Source organism: Talpa occidentalis, unplaced genomic scaffold (genome assembly GCF_014898055.3).
Source record: "Talpa occidentalis isolate TD23 unplaced genomic scaffold, MPIMG_talOcc4v2.1, whole genome shotgun sequence".
Lineage (NCBI taxonomy): Eukaryota > Metazoa > Chordata > Mammalia > Eulipotyphla > Talpidae > Talpa > Talpa occidentalis.
Genome location: NW_026555331.1, coordinates 10,063,672 through 10,083,371, shown reverse-complemented (window position 1 = coordinate 10,083,371; position 19,700 = coordinate 10,063,672). Strand labels below are relative to the sequence as shown.

At 49.6% G+C, this 19,700-nt stretch overlaps 1 long non-coding RNA gene across 2 annotated transcripts in view; it reads right to left on the bottom strand.

Moving 5' to 3' along the window:
- The window catches only part of LOC129145262 (uncharacterized), a 47,403-nt gene that overhangs the window by 12,211 nt on the left and 15,492 nt on the right, over nucleotides 1-19,700 (bottom strand). The window contains exon 3 of one of the 2 annotated variants that reach the window (XR_008550527.1): nucleotides 4,324-4,684. The exons of the other annotated variant lie outside the window; for it this stretch is intronic. This is a non-coding gene — a long non-coding RNA (uncharacterized LOC129145262). Of the gene's footprint in view, nucleotides 1-4,323; nucleotides 4,685-19,700 lie in introns of those variants that run through there. 2 annotated transcript variants of the gene reach the window in all.

Sequence of the window (19,700 nt, the reverse complement as noted above, 5' to 3'; positions counted from 1 at the left end):
TGGGCATTTGGGTTGTTTCCAAAGCTTAGCTATTGTAAACAGTGCTGCTATAAACATAGGGGTGCAGGTGTTCTTTGGAATGGATGTTTCTGTGTCCTTTGGGTAAATACCTAGAAGTGGAATTGCTGGATCACTATGGAAGCTCTGTTTAGTAGGTCCAGAAATCTCCACACAGCTCTCCATAGTGGTTGGACCAGTTTGCACTCCCACCAGCAGTGTAGAAGAGTTCCTTTTTCTCCACACCCTCACCAACATTTGTTGTTGCTAGTTTTTTTGACAAGTGCCATTCTCACTGGTGTAAGATGGTATCTCATAGTGGTTTTGATTTGCATTTCCCTGGTTACAAGTGATGTTGAACATTTTTTCATATGCCTGTTGGCCATTTGCATTTCCTCTTTGGAGAAGTTTGTTTTTAGCTCTTCTGCCCATTTTGTGACTGGGTTATTTACTTTGTTTTTTTGAGTCTCTTCAGCTCGCTAAGAGCATTCATTGTTCTATGAGGACATCAGAAGTCTGCATACTTAAATCTCTAGAAACTTCTAAATATTGATTTTACACATGATCATCACCAAAGAAATCTTTCAGGATCAGTACAATCCTGATTACTTTCTGAACTGTGTAGGTTTTTCTTCTGATTCATCAATGAAAAATACTTGTTTTAGAATTGAAAAATCCCCATACTTTGACCCTCTTGTCACCGATGAAGACATGGAGGTGCCGCTGAAAGCCATCTTCCCTCAGCGCCCACAGGCCCTGGGAGGAGACAGTGATGATCACTGAGGGAAGGGAAGGGCAGCCGTAGTCTCTTCTGACTTGCTGGAGAAGCAGCTGTCAGTAGTTCTCCTGAAGCCTCCTAATAAAGGTTAAAGGCTCCATTTAACGAAGCCCTTGGCGGGGCCTCCAGGATGGCCTAGGGGTTAGTCTCAGCGCTCTCACCGCTGCGGCCTGAGTTCAAGCCCCGGCCAGGGAGCTACCCGCAAGGAGTGTGGGAGCTACCCCCGTAAGGGGGCATGGAGCTAGAGCGCATGTGGTGCAGCAGAAGGTCTCTTCTCTCTGTGCCTGCTGCTCAGCTGTGCTCTGTGCTTCAGATCTCCCCTCGGCCCCTCCCTCAACCCCCCCTCCTCCCTCAACCCCCCTCCTCCCTCAACCCCCCCTCCTCCCTCAACCCCCCCTCCTCCCCAAGCTTTCCTAATAAAATCTGACACCTACATACTCCCGAGTGCAATGCCACTAAACACCCTCCGTATGTAAAGCATCTACTACCCTGTAGTACCTTGAGTTTTTGGCATTTGATTTATAAATCAAACTACACCATTTGTTCTTTCCCTATACTAACGAGTGTTTTGTTCTTTAACTCAGCCTTAATATTCCCACACAAATCATAAACATACTAAGTGAGTTCTCAAAAAAAAAAAGTTGTCTGTGTGGGTACATAGTACATTCAACAGTTGTATCACTCTTTCCATCAAAAATGCAAGGTCCTGGGCCTCACCTGGTGGCTCAGGGGTTAAAGTCTCAGTGCTATCAAGCTACTGCCAGCCACTGCAGCACAGGTTCAATCCCCGGCCAGGGAACTGACCCACATGGCGCAGCAGACCTCTCCTGTCTCGCCCGCTGCTCCCCTCAGCAGTGCATTTCAGTCAGTCTGCCTGTTCTGCTCCCCCTCTGTCTTTGGTGAATCCTATCACTATCCACGCCCCCCCCCAACACCTCTGGCCTACACCCTAGTTCTTGTATGTATAAATAAATAAAAATAAATCTAGGGGCCTCCCTGGTGACGCAGGCAGTTGAGCGCTGCACTGTGAAGCAGTCTGCAGCCTCTGCAGTGCAGGTTCGATCCTGGCCTGTACAGGGAGATTCCTACATGGTGCAGCAGACCTCTCCTGCTTCCCTCAACAGTGTATATTTGTCCTTCTGCCTGTTCTGTTCCCTGCTCTATCTCTGGTGAATCCTCTCACCCTCCCATGCATATGGACTGTACCCCAGCACTTGTATAAATAAAAATAAATCTTTAAAAAAATAAATAAATACATAAATCTAAAAAAATGCAAGGTCCTCTCTCCTCTCCAAAATGGGCTAATTATTGGAAAGCCCCAGTTTTTCTGAGCTTTAATTAAAAATATTCACTTATGCCCTGCACATTCTAAGTATTAGACTTTTTATGTCAGAAGTTGGCGCTGACACCAAATGTTTGGCAGAGATAATGTTTGGGTTTCTGTTACCATGGCCTGCTGATAGCTTGAACCCCACCCAGCCATGCCCCCATCCCCAACTTGTGGGAGTCTGAGACCCCCTGGCTGGGAGTCTGCCCTTTGCTCTGGATCACCTGGGCACCACCACCACCTCACCCTCTTCTGGAATGTGGGGAAACAAGGTCAGAACCCTCGCCTGCCCGCTGGAATACCATTGCTGTTATCGCACCAACAGTAGCGATGGCTGGGCTAGGGGTCTGCGCTGGAGACCTTGCCTAAGGCCACAGGGGTTGTCACCCCACCAATCTTTTCTTTGAGGGTGCTCTATTAAGGAAAACACAACCTGTGACTATCATATCCCCCTGGAGTCATGCAGTAAGAGGTGGCCGATGGGAACAGAGAAACGTGGTGCATGTCTCATTCTTAAACTGGAGTCTCCTCCCACCACCTGCGCCGCCCCGCCCCATCTCTGCCCCCACCTCTGCTCACAAAAGGGACTTTCATGAGCCCCAGCATCCACGCCCCCTCCATGCTCCCCGAGGATAATAAGCAGGAACGGGTGACCCAGGGGCTGAACTCTGGGTAGAGAGGCCGAGACTGAGGGGGTGGTGGTGCACCAGGGGAGTCTGGGGCGAAGGTGGAGGAGGGCAGTGGGGAGCAGGGGTTGTCCTGCAGCTGAAGGGGGTCCCTCACGCTGCTCTGTGCTCTCTCTGGATGCACCGTGGTCTCACGCTGTGGTTTTCATGCTGGCAGCAAACTGTCTCGTCCACCCTTCCCAGGGTGGCATGCAGAGCTAAGACACTGTGCACAGCGTTTCTTTGATCTTCGCGCCGACCTATGGAGGCGACTGTGAGGACAAGGGCTGGGTTGGCCAAGGACAGACACGTCCAAGGTAACGGCCCATCAGAGCCGAACTCCAAGCCACACGGCCCCGAGGCCCCTGCGCCTTCCAGGCCTGCCCACCATGGCTGCTTCCCATGGCTGTGTCTGGAGCCAAGAACATTTCAGGGCCCGAAGTCCTGGGTGGTCTAAAAACCTTGAAGTGAACATGGAGGTCGATCCCGGAACAAATGGAGACGCGAAGAGCAGGGCCCTTCCCAGGCGGCGACAGCTGGGCCCAGCTGAGGGCCGACACCACCTCCCGAAACCCGGCCAGGAGAGGGGGTCAATCCCCCGTGGGGGCCTGGAAGGAGGCCAGGACGGTGCTACACAGCTTGGGGAAGGGGTGGCACAGGCACGCTGGCCAGCTGTGAGGGTGGGGTGGGGGTCTAGGGAGCAGAGAGTAAGCCCCAGAGTTGGGGGTGTCCCGGGTCTGCAGAAAGACCCCTGAGCTCCAGGCACCACTGGGAATCAGGCCAATCACCAACATCCAGTATCCTGGCTGCGTGCAAGGGAGGGCGAAAGGGGGGGAAGGGACACTCCTATGGCAGCCCCCACTCTGTGCTGTCAGGGGTGCCCCAAGACAAAGAGCCCCTCCCCAGCCCGTGCGGCCTGAAACCCCCCACCCAGGGTCCTAGAAGCCAGTTCAGCCCTTTGCTGGCTCTTTCTCCTGGAGGGGACACGGCGCAGCTTCTGCTAGGTCCCATCTCGCAGCTTCTGCTAGGTCCCATCTGCCTCTAAATCTTCGGCGCACAGGCCGATCACTGGTTTGGGGGAGGCGGCTGGGAGCTGGGTGTCTCCCAAGCATCCCTTGGGGACTGTGTAGTTGACCCCCCTCAACTGCACATGGAAAACATTGCCCTGTTCTGGGCCACCGCCTCCAAGGCCTCCTACCTCAGCTCGACACTGCATGAGTGAGGAACCCAGGCCCAAAGCTACACCCACCCCACGTCCCGCCTGCCTGCCTTCTGCCCAGAGCGCGGCCGTGACGTAGTTCCAAGCACGTTCTGTTGCTCAGCCTGGTCCTTAAACTAGACAGCATAAGGTCCCTTCGGTTCAGCCAGACTCACCCCTTCTGCCAGAGCAGTTCTGCTGCTCCAGCTCAGAAAACCTGGCCGCTCCAGCCCAGCCCTCGTCCACGTGTAGGCAGGGCCTGGCCACAGGCAGACGAGGGCCACTGACCACCCACTGAGGTCCTCAGCCACCTGCCCGCTTGGCCCCTGCCCTGCCCTCTTCACCCCCTCCCCCTGCGCGCTTCACCCAATGACTTTCTGCCGAGCCCGTACTCCTGCGCCCCAGCCAGTGAAGCTTGACTCTTGTCCTCCAAATCCACGTCCCCAAATATAAGCCTGTTCCCCTCATTTTGGGAGGGACTGATCTGAGTCTTGGGGCTCAATCTCCTGCTGACCCAGCTGTGCATGAACAGCCCGTCTTCTCCCAAACCCCAAAGGGGTAGATCTTTGGCACTGATGTGCATCGGGCAGATGAGCCCTCGGTTTTGAGGTCACAGTGTTCTCCCAAGTCCTCGCAGCAGCCCCCACATCCAGGCAACCTCCAGCATCTTCATCTCGACAGCCTGAAGGTCCAGTCAGGTCTCAAACCTCCGCAAGCACCTGAGAAAATCAGACTCGTGTTCCACCAATGCACTGAGCCCCCCGGTTGGCACTGCCATTTTTGGCTTTGCAAGCCCCCAGCTTCCCTTCCTGCCTCACTTGGCCCCAGTCTCTGCCCCTGCTTGGTGCCTTTTCCCTACGCCCACTTCCTGCCTGATCCAGCCCTGGCCCCCCGAGGACCTCCCCGGCTGAGCTCCTCCTTGCCCGCCGGGGCTCCACACATGCCCAGGAGCCCTAGAGGTCTCCAAGTTCTCAGCTGTCATGGAAATATGTGGCCGGGGGGCCTCCCTTGTGGTGGAAGGGGTTAAGCACCGCACTATGAAGCAATCCGCAGCCTCTGCAGCACAAGTTCGATCCCCGGCCAGCCAGGGAGCAACCCACACAGCACGGCAGACCTCTCCTGTCTCTCCCGCTGCTCCCCTCAGCAGTGTATTTCAGTCAGTCTGCCTGTTCTGCTCCCCAATCTGTCTCTGGTAAATCCTCTCACCCTCCCATGCCTCTGGCCTGTACCCCAGCTCTTGTATGCATAAATAAATAAATCTTTTAAAAAATGTGGTCAGACTATGGAGAGCTGTGTGGAGATTTCTGGACCTACTAAACATAGAGCTTCCATATGATCCAGCAATTCCACTCCTAGGTATTTACCCAAAGGACACATCCATTCCAAAGAGCACCTGCACCCCTATGTTTATAGCAGCACTGTTTACAATAGCTAAGCTTTGGAAACAACCCAAATGCCCAAAAATAGATGACTGGATCCAGAAGATGTGGTACATATATACCATGGAATATTACTCAGCATTCAAAAAAGATAAACACATGCCATTTGCAGCAACATGGATGGCGCTGGAAGGGATCATGCTCAGTGAAATAAGCCAGAAAGAAAAAGAAAAACACTGGATGGCCTCACTCATAGCAGGAATCTAGAAAAATTAAATAAGGGACCAGGAAAATGAATAACTATAAGAAAAGTGAAAATCAAAATCAACAAACAACTATGACCAGAGACACTCTATGGGGGGTGGGGGGCAGGGGGGAGGGATTGGGGTCAGAATGGGGGGTTGCAATTGTATGTGGAATATAAAAATAAAATTTATTATTAAAAAAAAATGTGGTCAGGCAAAAAGGAGAAAAAGAGCAAAGACCTGCTTTTCAGCATCTGCAGAGGAAATAGGCCAAATGGCCAGAGAGAATGAACAGGTTACCCTGGAGGCTCCAGTCCTCGCCGCCCACCCCACCCCACCCCACCGAGGACATCTTGCCCTGAAGTTTCTAGTCTCAGCTTAAAGTCCCATGTGAATCATGCATCCTCCTCCATCCTAGAGCTGTGTTGGTTGGAGTATAAAATCCAGGTTTTAAATCAGTTATAATTAAAGACAGATGAGGCAACCTTTCTCTTGATTGACCTGTGCCTTTGGCTACTAAAATAACTCAATTTTAGAAGTTAGATTTTAACTCCAAGATGATACAAAGATCCTCAAGTCCATTTCTCAGTGAGACCCAGAAAGGTGAATTTGGTTGTAAGAAGGAGAGGGCCTGGGACCCCAAGCATGAAATGAGCCAATGATTCCGGGGCCCCAGGACAGACCTGGGAATTAAAGGGAAGGCAGGTGGGGGAGCGAGGCAGGTGACACATGTGGGGCACAGTAGGATGTCAGGGGCTGCTGGCCACAGGTGACGAGCACAGAATAAAAGCACAGGAAAGAATTGACCCCCCCCCAACCAAAGCCATCTTGCTCAGCCCCTTCATGCTACAGATGGGGAAACTGAGGCCCAGAGAGAGCTCCTAAGCAAAGACAGAAGCTGGTGACCCAGAGCAGGGTGAGGGCAGGTGTCCTGTGCTCTGCCAGCTGCTGGTGCCTGGACCACCTCCCTGACGGTCACTGGGTCTAGTTCACCAGGAGGGGCCGCCTGTGATGAGCACAAAAGGGCAGAGCTTGCACCTGCTTATCCGACTTTCCCATCCACTGAGCATTCTCCATCTCCAGTGCAAGCCTCACTCACCTCTTACCCCACCCAGGGGTTTCTGCCTCCATCTCTCATGCGATTCCCCGCCTAACATTCATGAACATTGTTTGTTCCACACACTGGAGTCATCAGTTGCTTTCAGGTGGCTGCCTGCTGCTGTGACGGCCACAGTATTGTGGTGATTGTAAGCGTTGGATGAATTTCTCAACTAAGGAAGGATGACGTCCACTTGTTGGACTATGCACATCCTCGGAGCACAGGCTGACACATCAGAGACACACAGGAGGCTGGAATGTACTGGCACCAGCTTCCAACCCCACAACAGCTTCTCTGCCCTCAAAAAAATAAATAAATAATAATCCAAATTTTATCAGTGCCTGCTGAAGCTGCGTGGCCTGGTCCGTTCCTAAATCCCCAGCCTCATCTCTTGTCATTTTCCCCCCTCATCCCTACTCTCCACCCCCCTGGCCAGTTTTCAAAATATCTCCAGCAAAACGTCCATCTCTTTTCCAGATAGTTGACCACTTCATACAAGGCTACCTGTCGAGTGTCCATGATGATGGAGGTAATGTCTCTGTGGTTCATCTCCACCACAGCATCTAGCAGAGCATGGCACACCGTTGATAATCAGTAAATAAGTGTTAGATGAATAAACACAGGAATCATAAATGGAGTAAATTTGCTTCCCCCTACCCTATGCATGTCTTGCAAATGCTGATGGCATTTTCCACTAGCTTTCAGGCAGAGTAAGGATTATAGGTGTATTTTCTACCCAGCCCAGTACACAGTCCAGTCCAGTGCTGATTCACCACACCCGTGAAATGTTTGATGAATGACTGCATGAAACTCTGAATGAATGAGCAGTGGGGCACTGACCCAAAACTTGCTGGACTAGACTGAACTGTGCAGAGCTGCAGTTTGAGGAAGTGCCATGTCCTCCAGGTGCTGGGATATGTCCTGCATCTGTCAGGGGGGCTTGCTGGCCGCCCCTCCCTCACAGGCTCCTCACCCATCAAGCCAATAATGGGATCATAAAGGAAGGAGAAATTCAGGTCCTGAGCTTTCTCAGTCATCAGCTCCGAGGCCTTTTAATGTGTGTTTCTGATTCGATTGGGTGGTGAGAGAAGAGAAAAAGGGACGTATGACCCAAATACAAGGGGACCCCGATATTTGACTTCATTCTTATCTGGGGAAGAATGTGGCAGCCTGAGAGCGTTGGCAGCCACCACACTGAGTCCTGATGAACCAAGAAACCAAGAACCAAGAATGTCCCCTAATAAATGCTTGCTGGATAAATGAATGAACACTCCTGTTGCTATTACCTTTTAAGTGAATAAGGTCAAAGGTTGGTATTAACCCAAGACTCATGGGGTAAGAAATTCTTTGTGACCTGGCAGGAATTATTATCAAGGACAGACGGGCTAGCCAGTTCACACGGCTAATGAAGACAAGGTCACGGGTTTGAGGCCCCCTGGAGAGCAGTTATCTGCAGGCAAAGGAAAAATCTGCTTCACAGCCATACTCGGCGCTAATGCTGGGCAACCCCTTGCCAATCCATGCATCTGTCTGGGAGCGGAGGGGAGAGCACAGACGGCTTCGCTGAGGTCCTTTGTCAGAGGAATGCCACCATTGCCTGCACTCGCACACAACATCAAGGATGATGGTGAAGGCAGCCTGCCCCGCTGAGTGGGTGCTCTCTGTTGGCGGGGGCTGCCCTCCATGCACTGACCCTTGCAAGCAGGTGTAACGGTCCCACTTTCCAGATGAGAGAGCCACAGCTTCCAGAGGTTGGCCCGTCATTTAACTGAATGCCTGGTAGATCTGATCATCTTTCTTATATGGTAGAGAAAGCCAGTGACAGAAGAGATTTGCTGACTTGCCCAGGGTCACCCAGCTGGGCAGGGGCAGAGCCTGATCCCACATGTGGTGCTCCCAAAGCCAATTCCATCCCCTTCACCAAGATACCAGAGACTTTTTTCCTTGACAAGCAGGTAAATAGCATGACTTTACAGATGAAAGGTGATTCATTCAAAATCAATGAAAACAAGGCATTTGATTGTTGCAAAGATTGTCAGGTAAGGTATCACCCATTCTCACCCCCAGGGCTTCCAGGCTAGCAGAGGGGGCATGAGATGCAGAGAGAGACTGTGACATAGAGGGAGAGAAAGGGACAGTGAGGCCCGGAGGGGCTTTCTGCAAGTCCAGGTCTCACCATTTCTCGGTCTGGCTGGGCCAGTGACCTCGCCTCTCAGGACCTGGACTCTAGACCTCGCCAGGCGTGGTTCTAAGTGTGTTGAATGCATACAGCCCTAGTGCGAGCCGGCAGTCCCTGCCCGTGAATGAGAAAACTGAGACACGAAGACTATAAGCAGCTTGTCCAAGTCCCCTAATTAGAAAGTGGTAAATTGGGATTTCAGTTCAGGTGCTCAGGGGCTCCATCCCTGCGCTCAGATCACGCAGCTCAGAAAACAGCGAGGGGAAGGAGGAGGACGAGGAGGCCCATGTGCTGCCTCTTCGTACAAAACAGAGGTGCCTCCAGACTGATTAGATGATGAAAGGAGGAGGGGTAGGGAGGAGGAGACCTAGCCAGCAGGCTTTGCAGAATCCGATGCACATAAAATGCAGACCAAGTGTCTGCCAGGTAGCACTTACTTATTCAGGGCATAGCACATTTTACCATGAAACACACTCGCCCCTCAGGAGGCTCGTCCTTGTTTTTCAGTACGTGCTTAAGAATAGCCCTGCTGAGCAGAGCGGGATCAGATAGACGGATGCCCAGGACAGTCTAGGATTTGAAATTAACATCTCGTGCGTGACCGCAGCACATCCCCGGGGGGCATCGGGTGCTGCAGCCGCCTCAGGCAGGGCATACCCACCTGTGGGCGGTGCCAGCACAGAGCAGCCTCAGGGGATGGAAATCAGGAGCCCTATACACCCGGAAAGGCAAGTCTAGATCCAGGAGGGCTGCTGGCACCTGGCAAGGTGTGAAGCACCGAGTGGGGGCTCAGGGATGAGGCGACAAGCCCCAGGGAGACCTTGCCAGGACAAGGCAGGCGGGCAGTGTCCACATTTTGAAAGCAATGCCTTGGACGCGAAGGAAGGGTGGGTGGCCGGTGCCATGATAACTGGACAAAGATGGGCATGAGTGGAGCAGCCCAGGTGGAAGTTCAATTCCATCCCATTCATCTAGTTCTAAAATCTCTCCTGCCCTGTGACGGCCGAGTCAAGGGAGTTTGGGCAGCAGGGAGAGGAGGCGCAGATGAGCTTGAGAGGCTCCAACTAGCAAGTAGCAGCAGCTTTCCAAGCCTGGGATCCAGGCAGGGCGACACTCGAGGCTGGTAACATTTCTCAGCACTGCCAGGGTTGGGTGTCTTGAATCTGGGACACGTCAGGCCAGATGGCCTCTCATATCCTTTATATCCACAGCCCTGCCACCCCACGATTGCCACGGGCTTCTTCCAACTTGCTCCCCCGCCTTCTGGACCATCATCTGAGCTAACAGAGGCATCTCAGGGCTGGTTAGGTGATAAGGAGAGAGCAAAATTTTCCAATATTTGAATCTAGCGGAGATGTGTCCGGGAGCCATCTCCCTACAGTCATTGCTCATCAGAGACCTGAGCCGCACAGGCAGCCGTGTGTCTGTTTTCAAAGGTGATGTGACGGCCGGCTGCGGGGAGGAGGCTGCCCGAGAGTGGCGCCAAGTCTCTAGAGGAGAGGGATGGGACTCCCAGCCGTCAATGGGGCTTTGTGGCCTCCGAGGAGAGAGAGCACGCCCTGTCTCAGGAATGCGCCCTCCAGAGCGCTGAAGACAGCCACCCTTTGCCATAATGAAACCCCAAACACTCTGGGTGTGGTGGGTTTTTTAAAAGAGTATTCTGCTGCCACTGAGGAGCCTTGGAAATGTGGAGAGCGTCCCACCCAAGCCATGAAATGCCCAGACAGCTCGAGACAGAGACAAGAACAAGGAGCCAATGAGCTGGGGGCAGAGTGTCTCGAAGAAATAAACATGTGGTGAAGGTATTTCCATAGCCAGTAAATACTGTCTTTCAGGGGGTTCAGAAGGAGACCAAACAGTCTGCTCCCACCATCCCCCGATAAAAGAGTGACACTGTGTATCTAAGGAGCCAGCAGCCAGGCACCGAAGCCAGATTTGCCAGCCAGCCTTTAATTTATAAGCCGTAAATGATCAGCCCATGATCTATTGCCCCTGACTCAGGGGGGATTTATTCTGGCTAAGAGCACACACAGAGGCACTGATATAACTAATGGCCTCGGGTGGGAAAAGGTCAGGCTCTCACTAAATGCTAAGTAAAGATGTTTGGAACAGACAGTGACATTACTAAGAGATGGCTCCGACACATCACTGAAGCAGCGCACACTGCCATCCCAGCTGAGGTCAACCTGAAGGGGCGGGATCCCTGGGAGGCTGGACAGAGAGAGACAGCCCACAGCAGCCAGCAACAGCCTTGATCTCTAACAGTCTTTGTACTGTACAGCTTTTCAAGGTGCCCTCTTATCCCAGATTTAGCCCCATCAAAACCTGCTCTCAGGTAAAGGTTGGTTCTGCTCTTCTACATGGAGCTGTCAAGTCAAAGCACCATGAGGGTCTAGACGGCCTCTCTTCCATAGACTTGGTGACTCCAGAGACAATGTGGGGCCCGTCCTAGGACAGAGACTCAAATAATCTTGATTTACTGAATAAAGAGAAATAGTCTTTTCTTATTGACTCGTTCATTGATCCATTTACCCATTCAGCCAGCCAACCAGCCAGACATCTATCCATCTATCCGTCTATCCATCCATCCACTCATCCATCCATCCATCATCTAGCCCTCTGTCCTACCATCTGCCCATCCACTCCATTCATCCATCTGCACATTCATCCACTCAACCATCCATCCATCCATCCATCTATCTACCTATCTATCTATCTATCCATCCATCCAATGTCTTTCCCAACGGGCATCACATATTACAAAAACAGAACATGTTTCATGCTCCTCTCTGGCTGGCAAGAGAAAACTTAATAATGTCTTACTTTTACTCTGTTAATGTTTTGTTGTTGCCATCTAGATATAGAAAATGGCACTGATTTGCCATTTTGGTAGTGATATAAAATAGTTTGTTTGACTGTTTTCATTTAAAAGAAGAGAATCAGTCTAAAAATATTCAACAAATAAAAGGACAGGTGGGTTCAGGGATGACTGAATCTTGGAAACACCACATTAACTGAACGTTTATTTAGAGAGAGTTCTAAAGTTAGAAAGATCCCAGACAAAAGACATGCATAAGATAAGATGCTTTTTTCCAAAATTCCATTATATACTTTTGAAATTTCATAATCTTTTTTAATTTGAGCTGTCATTGATGTAATCCTATATTTGCTGATTTTCTAATTAGTCACTATTGTGTTCTAAATTGTACCTCCCACACTCAATATTCCTATGTCTGAAATCCTAATGCCTAGTACCTCAGAATGAGACTGTATTTGGATACAAGGCCTTTAAAAAAGCAATTAAATTAAAATTAAGTTATATGGGTGAGTCTTCATCCAATCCGAGTGGGGTACTTATAAGAGGAGATTCAGACATGCGGAGAGAGACCAGGGATGCACACACGGAGAGATGAAAAACCATGTGAGCACCCAGCAGAGGGTGATCAAGCCAAGGACAAGAGACATCAACAGAAACCAAACCTATCAAAGCCCTGATCTTCTATTCCTAGCCAAGAAAATAAACTTGTATTGTTTACATCACCCAGTCTGTGGTATCTTATTACAGCAGCCCTGGCAAACTAACAGTCACCACACTTCACATTTTACTGTTGCCACTCATGACGTGTCACATCAGCAGCTTTAGCTGTGATGCTGAGAACTGACCAGGGCAGTGGACATGTGACCAGCATGCAAGCCGGCCGCTGCTGTTCTCTCGTGGGTCGGAGTCAGCTGTGAGCAAACTCGTCCAAAAGTCCCTGCTTCCGGCTCCCTCCCGACAGTGGAGGTCTGTGAGAGCATGAGTCCCTATAAAGTCACAGGATCCTCTTTCATAATCCGTACAGAGCCGTGTTACTTCTGTGTCCTAATAAATGTCTGACATGAGCCATGTCAAGGATTCCGGAAATGAAACCAGAAATTTTCTCCCTAAAAAGGCTGCAAATTCATGCATTTGGCATTTTATCAGCCACACAAATTCATTTGTGTTCACGTGTAATAATCCATGTCCTGCATCCCCTGCTTAGAAAACGAGCACGTTGTGTCAGGGTAAGGTCTTGCCCATGAGTGTCCTTAAAGAGTCGTACAGTTCATTTTAGGAAAAAGGGCACTGAGCTGAGAGCACGCAGGCCTGCCTCAAAGGACCCCCTTCTAGTGGAGGAGAACGACAAGAACTTCCCAATGCCGGGCTTGATGGAGTGACCTGAGCCAGGTCTAGCTCTTCCACTAATGACAGCCAAAAACTCTACAAAGGAGAAAGTAATGCAGCCAAAAGGATACACAGAAATTCAGCGATGGCAGCCTGCAATTTCCATATCCATCTCTCCACGGTTGGTAGAAGAGACTGCATTTGGAAATCTTGAACACTATCAACCACCTAGGCCAAATAGACGTTTATAGGACACAACATCCAGGAGCAGCTGGATTTCCCTTTCAAGATGACATGGACCCCTTACCAAGACGGATGACGTTCTGTGCCATAAAGTAATTCAATACGTGTAAAAGGACACGAGTCGTATAGAGCGTGTCTCTTGCAAGATCTTAGACTTTCAACCTCCATGAATGTGAGAAAGTAAATTTCTGTCAGGGCACTCAGCCTGTGGTATGCATCACGGCAGCCTAAGCAAACGAAGACACGCTTACCCCATCTGCACCCTTGTGATTGTCCTCATGGTTTTATTTCTTTAATTGAAGCCTCCATTTTAGAAAAGGGCTGCTTCCCCTGCTTCAGCCCCAAGTTCCCTGCTACTGGTGAGGCGCCTGTCAGCTGGGGGAGCTCAGCTCATCTGCAATGGGTTTCTTGCCTTTGTCTCATTCCAGACCATGTTCCCAACCTGCTTATTTCACTTAAGGAGACACCATCCTCCTAATCACCAGGTTTGAGATGTGAAGACTTACTGCCCCCTCCCTCTCCCCTTTGCCCACCATATTCTTTTGTGGTCCTCAAAATTACCCTTGTTTCAATTATTTTACTTTATTTAAGCCTTGATGCTGCTTACTTGTATTAAATATGGAGCAGTGTTAGCAAGGGCTCTTTTTGCAAAAATGATAGCAATTCCAATTAAATTGCTTTCAGTAAAGTAGAAAATTTGTTGGAAAATGTAAATTAAAGTAGGCTTCAGGCAAGGATGAATCCAGGACTTCATCACTTTCTAATATCCTTCTCTATGTCTCTGCTCTACTCCCCTGGGTTAAGCCCACACTCTTTCATACTTTCCTCGTTAATGGCAAACACAGTTTGGGGCTTATATCCTATTAATGGGCAGTCCCATTGGTAAGAGGGCATCTCAATCATAGTTCCAACAAAAATTCTGTAAATGATAATTTCTGGCTTGAGAATCATGTACTTGGAGTCTTCTCACTGGTCAGACTTAGTCCACCTGTCCCAGCCCCCAAGTGGGGGCGACATAAACCCATCCAAGCCATATTAAATGAGTGCAAGGGATGGTTCCCCAAAGCAAAACAGAGAAGCAGCCACATTTGCACCCAAATAGGAAAGGACAGCTAATCAGTGAGAGAGATAGATGATAGATAGGTGATAGATAGATATCTTTTAATTTATTCCTTGATTTTATTTTCACTCCATTCCAATGACCCCTGCCCCCATCTGCATGTTCATCTTACAGACATCATACCATCGACCATTTCTCTCCGCTGTTCACAAGCCTTCAATGACCCCCCATGGGACGCCCTGCCATGTTCAGGCCTTGGTAATTTGCAAAGGCAGTAAGAAATTTCCAAGTCTTCCTTGCATGGGACTGAAGGGTTGAGGGGCAGGCTTGGGAAGAGATGGAGCTTTAGTGACATAATCACTGTGAGGAAGGGTGGGATTTGTGCTCTTGTTTTATTTCCTGTAGCCCAACCGGACATCTTGGGCGTGTATGGCTTGTAAGTGAATCTGTAGGGTAAGAATCCACAAGTCCTGGATGGTGTTAACAGCAAAGCTGCCAGAAATATGGATCCTAGTGACTCTGCATTTCCTACGTAGATGTCAGAATCCTCTCTGACCATGAGAGTCTCCTTTTCCTTCTGTCCCATAAAAACTAGGGGAGGACCTCCCTGGTGGCGCGAGGGGTTAAGCACCGCACTATGAAGCAATGCGCTGCCTCTGCAGCACGAGTTCAATCCCCAGGCGGCCAGGGAGCAACCCACATGGCACAGCAGACCTCTCCTGTCTCACCTGCTGCTCCCCTCAGCAGTGTATTTCAGTCAGTCTGCCTGTTCTGCTCCCCACTCTGTCTCTGGTGAATCCTCTCACCCCCTGCATCTCTGGCCTGCACCCCAGCTCTTGTGTGCATAAATAAATAAATCTTAAAAAAAAAAATAATGAGGGGAGTTTATCTCTCTTGCCCATTGCATCATGACTCCCACGGGAACACATCCATTTAATCTATATCTATATTCCAAATGCCTAGCAGAGTACCTGGCAAATCGCACCCTTATAAATATGTATCGATCTAATGAATAAACGAGAGACCACACATGGCTACTCTTTTCACTTCAACAACATCTACACAGAGATCGTATACAGCGTGTGCTCAATAAATGTCTAGTGGATTTAATTTATTTCAAAACATAGAAGAAAGGCTTGTAATCAGACTTTCTTGTTGTGAGCTGGCACAAATTTGGGGAAGCAGCTGGATTGGACTTATCCAAGTGCCAACATCCCCAAAATTTATAGCTTCTAATCATACAAGGGTCGAATGTTCACAGATGTGAGACTCTAAGTTACTCGCAAACAAGCGAGTTGTGTTTTCTGACTCATTCCCGACTCAGTACAGATGCTGCTGGAGCAAGTGTCCAGGCACGTGAAAACAGAGGCTGTCCTTTCTCGGCTGCAAACCATGTCATTCTTGGCCACCTAGAAGGTGAGAGACCAGCTGTGTGTGCACATCTGTCCCCACAACCCCAGACAGACATGCTCCCAGGGTCTTCCCACCTCCATGCCCACCCTCTGCACTGCCAGGAGGCCCTGGGCTCAGCAGCCAGTGTTTCTTGGCTGCTTGGGAAACCCAGTGAATTTTAATGTTATTGAGCAACTTGCTCAAACGCTCATGGTGTGAACTGAGCGAAGCTCTGGTTGCTAGGCAACCATTACAAAAGCCAAAGGATTTCCAAAATAAAAAGAGACCCAGAATACACTCAAATCAAGTAGAACTGCCTCCATAATCTGCAATTGCTTGGATTGCACCTTGATTAGATGGTCTATTTCTTGGTTACTCTAGAAAATAGCCCCTTGGAAGTTTTACAAAGTGGAAAGTCTTTTTTCACCTTTTCCAGGATCCCAGGAGTGAAACAACTCAATGCTGGGACGGTCAGCAAGTATGGGGGTCAATAAAGATCTGTTAAGTGAATGAAGGAGTGAGCATAGGGGCACCAGGGCCTGCTCTGCACCCCGAAGGAAGCACCACCCCAGAAGATGTACAGGACAGGCGTCTGTGAGGTGGTCTTAAGTCCACAAATTCTTTGACAGGCCTCCCTTCAAAAGATGGAGCTTCAGACCTCCCTGGTGGCACAAGAGATTAAGTCTCAGCACTCTCAAGCTATGGCCAGCCACCGCGGCATGAGTTCGATCCCTGGCCAGGGAGGTGACCCACATGGCACAGCAGACCTCTCCCATCTCGCCCGCTGCTCCCCTCAGCAGCGTAGTTCAGTGGATCCTCCTGTTATGCTCCCCACTCTGTCTCTGGTGAGTCCTCTCACCACCCCCAACCCTACAACTCTGGCCTATGCCCCAGCTCTTGTGTACATAAATAAATAAAATAAAAATAAAAAGATGGAGAATCACTGGGAGTTGGGCCTGGTGGCTAACTTCTAACAGTGTGTGCCGCCTAGGTCATAAAAGAATGCAGGATTTTCTCCTTTTCTCTCCCCTTGACTTCTCTCTCTCTCTCCACCACCCCCCCATCTATACCGCTCCCTTCTCTGTCTCTGTCTCTCCTCTTTTTAATCATTCGTTCTGGGGAAAGCCGTCCGTCCTCTTGTGAGGACACTCATGTCACCCACGGGCAGACCCACACGACAGGGCACTGAGCCCTCCTGTCAAGAGCTGCTGTCCAGAGGCAGGGCCAGGAGGCCAACAGTGTCCAGGCCCACACATTCATGCTCACATCCCCCCTGTGTCTTGTGAGGCTCTGTTTGAGGACAGCTCTATAGAAATAGGAAAAGATAACAGACGGCAGCAAATCGCTGTCTCGCTGCGTCTAGCATGAGGAGGGGGCGCAGATTAAAAGCAAGACGTGCCCCCGGCTGCGGAGTCCCGCTCAGAGCACTCGGGGCCACTGTGTGAGGAAAGCGGTGCCCACTCGTGCCAGCCCGTGCCCGGGGAGGGGACATGGGTCCTGTTCAATGACCCAAGACATTCAAAATTGCTTTAAATAGTCATGGAAATGTCCCGGGCCAGAGAACCACATTCTTCTCTTCTTCCCTCTGCCTTCGAGTCTCCGTAAGCCATGACCTCAGGTACGTCATGTTATTGGTGCCTTTAGTTCAATTTATTCAATAAAAGTTCACTGAGCATTAACTGCATGTCAGGAACTCCGACGGGTTCTTTATATAAAGTATTTAACCCGATCCAGCAACAACCCAATAAGATAAGAAGAATGCAGCTCAGAGAATGTGAGCTTCCACCGGAGGTCACGGAGTCGCTCTCCGGCAGCTCCAGCCCCGGATCCTTGGCCCTGTCCCCACCGCCTCAAGCACAGCTGCCTCCTTAGGGCCTGACGACAATCTCCGTTTCCACCAAGAAGGCAGGCTCTCCCCCAGCCCCACCACCACCCCTGCTTCCATACATGTTGGCCAGGCTGCCACTATTTTGAAAGAATTTAATTGTTTGGCTGAATTTATTTAGAAACAATATTTCCCCACTTATCAAAAGACGTTTAAACTGTCCACCTGCGCTTTTGCTTAGCATGCGACAACCAGAGTCATCCCAGAATCCATAATTCCAGCATTAAGTGGTGGACATTTTACCAGTCAAAGCTTTTCTGAAACATTGAAAATAGCTTCTCGTTCCCCATAATTCAGGCCTCAGCAACCAGAGATCTTTAAGGGACTCAGTCTCTAGATCAAGGGCCTTTGTAAGTGAGAGATTCTAACCTGAGGATATAAGAGAAACCAGGGTGAACCCCTTCGCCATTTCCCCATGTCTCCCAGCGCCTTCCAGGTTAACCCAGCAAGGAGGAAGATGAAGGGGGGAGCAAGGGAGGGATGGGAGAAGGCGGCAGGAGAGCAGAGTTGGGGGAGAGATGTCGCCTGCAATTCCACTGGACCCCAAAAGCAGGGTCTGGCATCACCAAGGAGCTTCCTGCTGTTTGGCAATGCTGCCACCTTCTGGCAGAAAGTGGAAATTCAATAGAAATATTTCAGCCAGCGACTCACTGGTGGCGCAAGGGGTTAAGACGCAAACTATGAAGCTCTCCACAGCCACTGCAACACGAGTTCGATCCCCGGCCAGGGAGCTGACCCACATGGCTCAGCAGACCTCTCCTGACTTGCCCGCTGCTCCCCTCAGCAGTGTGTTTCAGCCAATCGGCCTGTTCTGCTCCCCACTCTGTCTCTGGTGAATCCTTTCGCCCTCCACACACACACCTCTGGCCTGCATCCCAGTTTGTGTATGCATAAATAAATAAATCTTAAAAAAATAGAAATATTTCCAGCTGGGTCTTTTAATATATATAGCAAAAGAATTTCCTATATAGTGATAAAATTGAGGGGGGATTCCCCAAGGAATTCCTGAGAGCTGTTTAAGCTAGAATTCAGATTCACTTTTCAAGCTCCTATCTTTTGAAATATATCATTCAGTGACTGGACAATTAGAGGCTTTTTCAATGTTCTTATTTCCATGCATTCTCCCCTTCCAATCCATGCCTCACCCTCACTGCCCCCCCCCATCCAGTCCCACCCAGAAGCCACAGTATCCAATGACTTTGAATTTTACTTGGAAGAAATTTTACTGTGTTCTATGAGGGGTCTCAAATTAGCAGCCTTCAAGCCCAGTCTACAGCAGCTCAGATTTGCATGTGTCTAGAGTAGAGTTTTACAGGGTTTATGTAGGGGATTCCCTGTCTTCCCAGAAGACTGTAACCTCCCCCTTTATCCAAGCAGACATGCAAACCCCTCAAGTCAAGAAAGTTCAACTTGGAAATTTGCACCACCTGAAACCTTGGAATGTGATCTTCTTTGGAAATTGAATCTTTGCAGATATGATTAGTTAAGAAGAGGTCTCACCGCATGAGAATAGACCCTAATCCAAGATGGCAGCTAACCTTCTAAGAAGAGGCAAAGATCAGGCAAAGATCAGGCCCTGCAAAGACAAAGGAAGAAATTGGAGTGAATCAGCAACAGACCAAGGAAATGTCAAAGACTGCAGGCAACCACCAGAAGCCAGAAGAGCAAGACTCTCCCCAAGAGTCTTCAGAGGGGGAATCCCTGCTGTCACCCACACTTCAGATTTCCAGCCCCCAGGAAAATTATCTGTTCTTTTAAGCCTGTTAAGTTTGATGCAGTGTGTGGTGTTTTGTTACAGCAGCCACAGATAATTAGTAGATTGTTCTTATATTCTCCACTTAAAATAATGATACCAAAATATACTTGATCTTAGCCAAAGTGATATAATACCAAAATAAACTTTCAAAAATATGGCTGAATTGATCCAGTCATCTATTTTTGGGCATTTGGGTTGTTTCCATAGCTTAGCTATTGTAAATAGTGCTGCTATAAACATAGGGGTGCAGGTGCCTTTTTGAATTAATGATTCTATGTCCTTTGGGTAAATACCTAGGAGTAGAATTGCTGGATCATATGGAAGCTTCATCTTTAGCAGGTTGAGGAATCTCC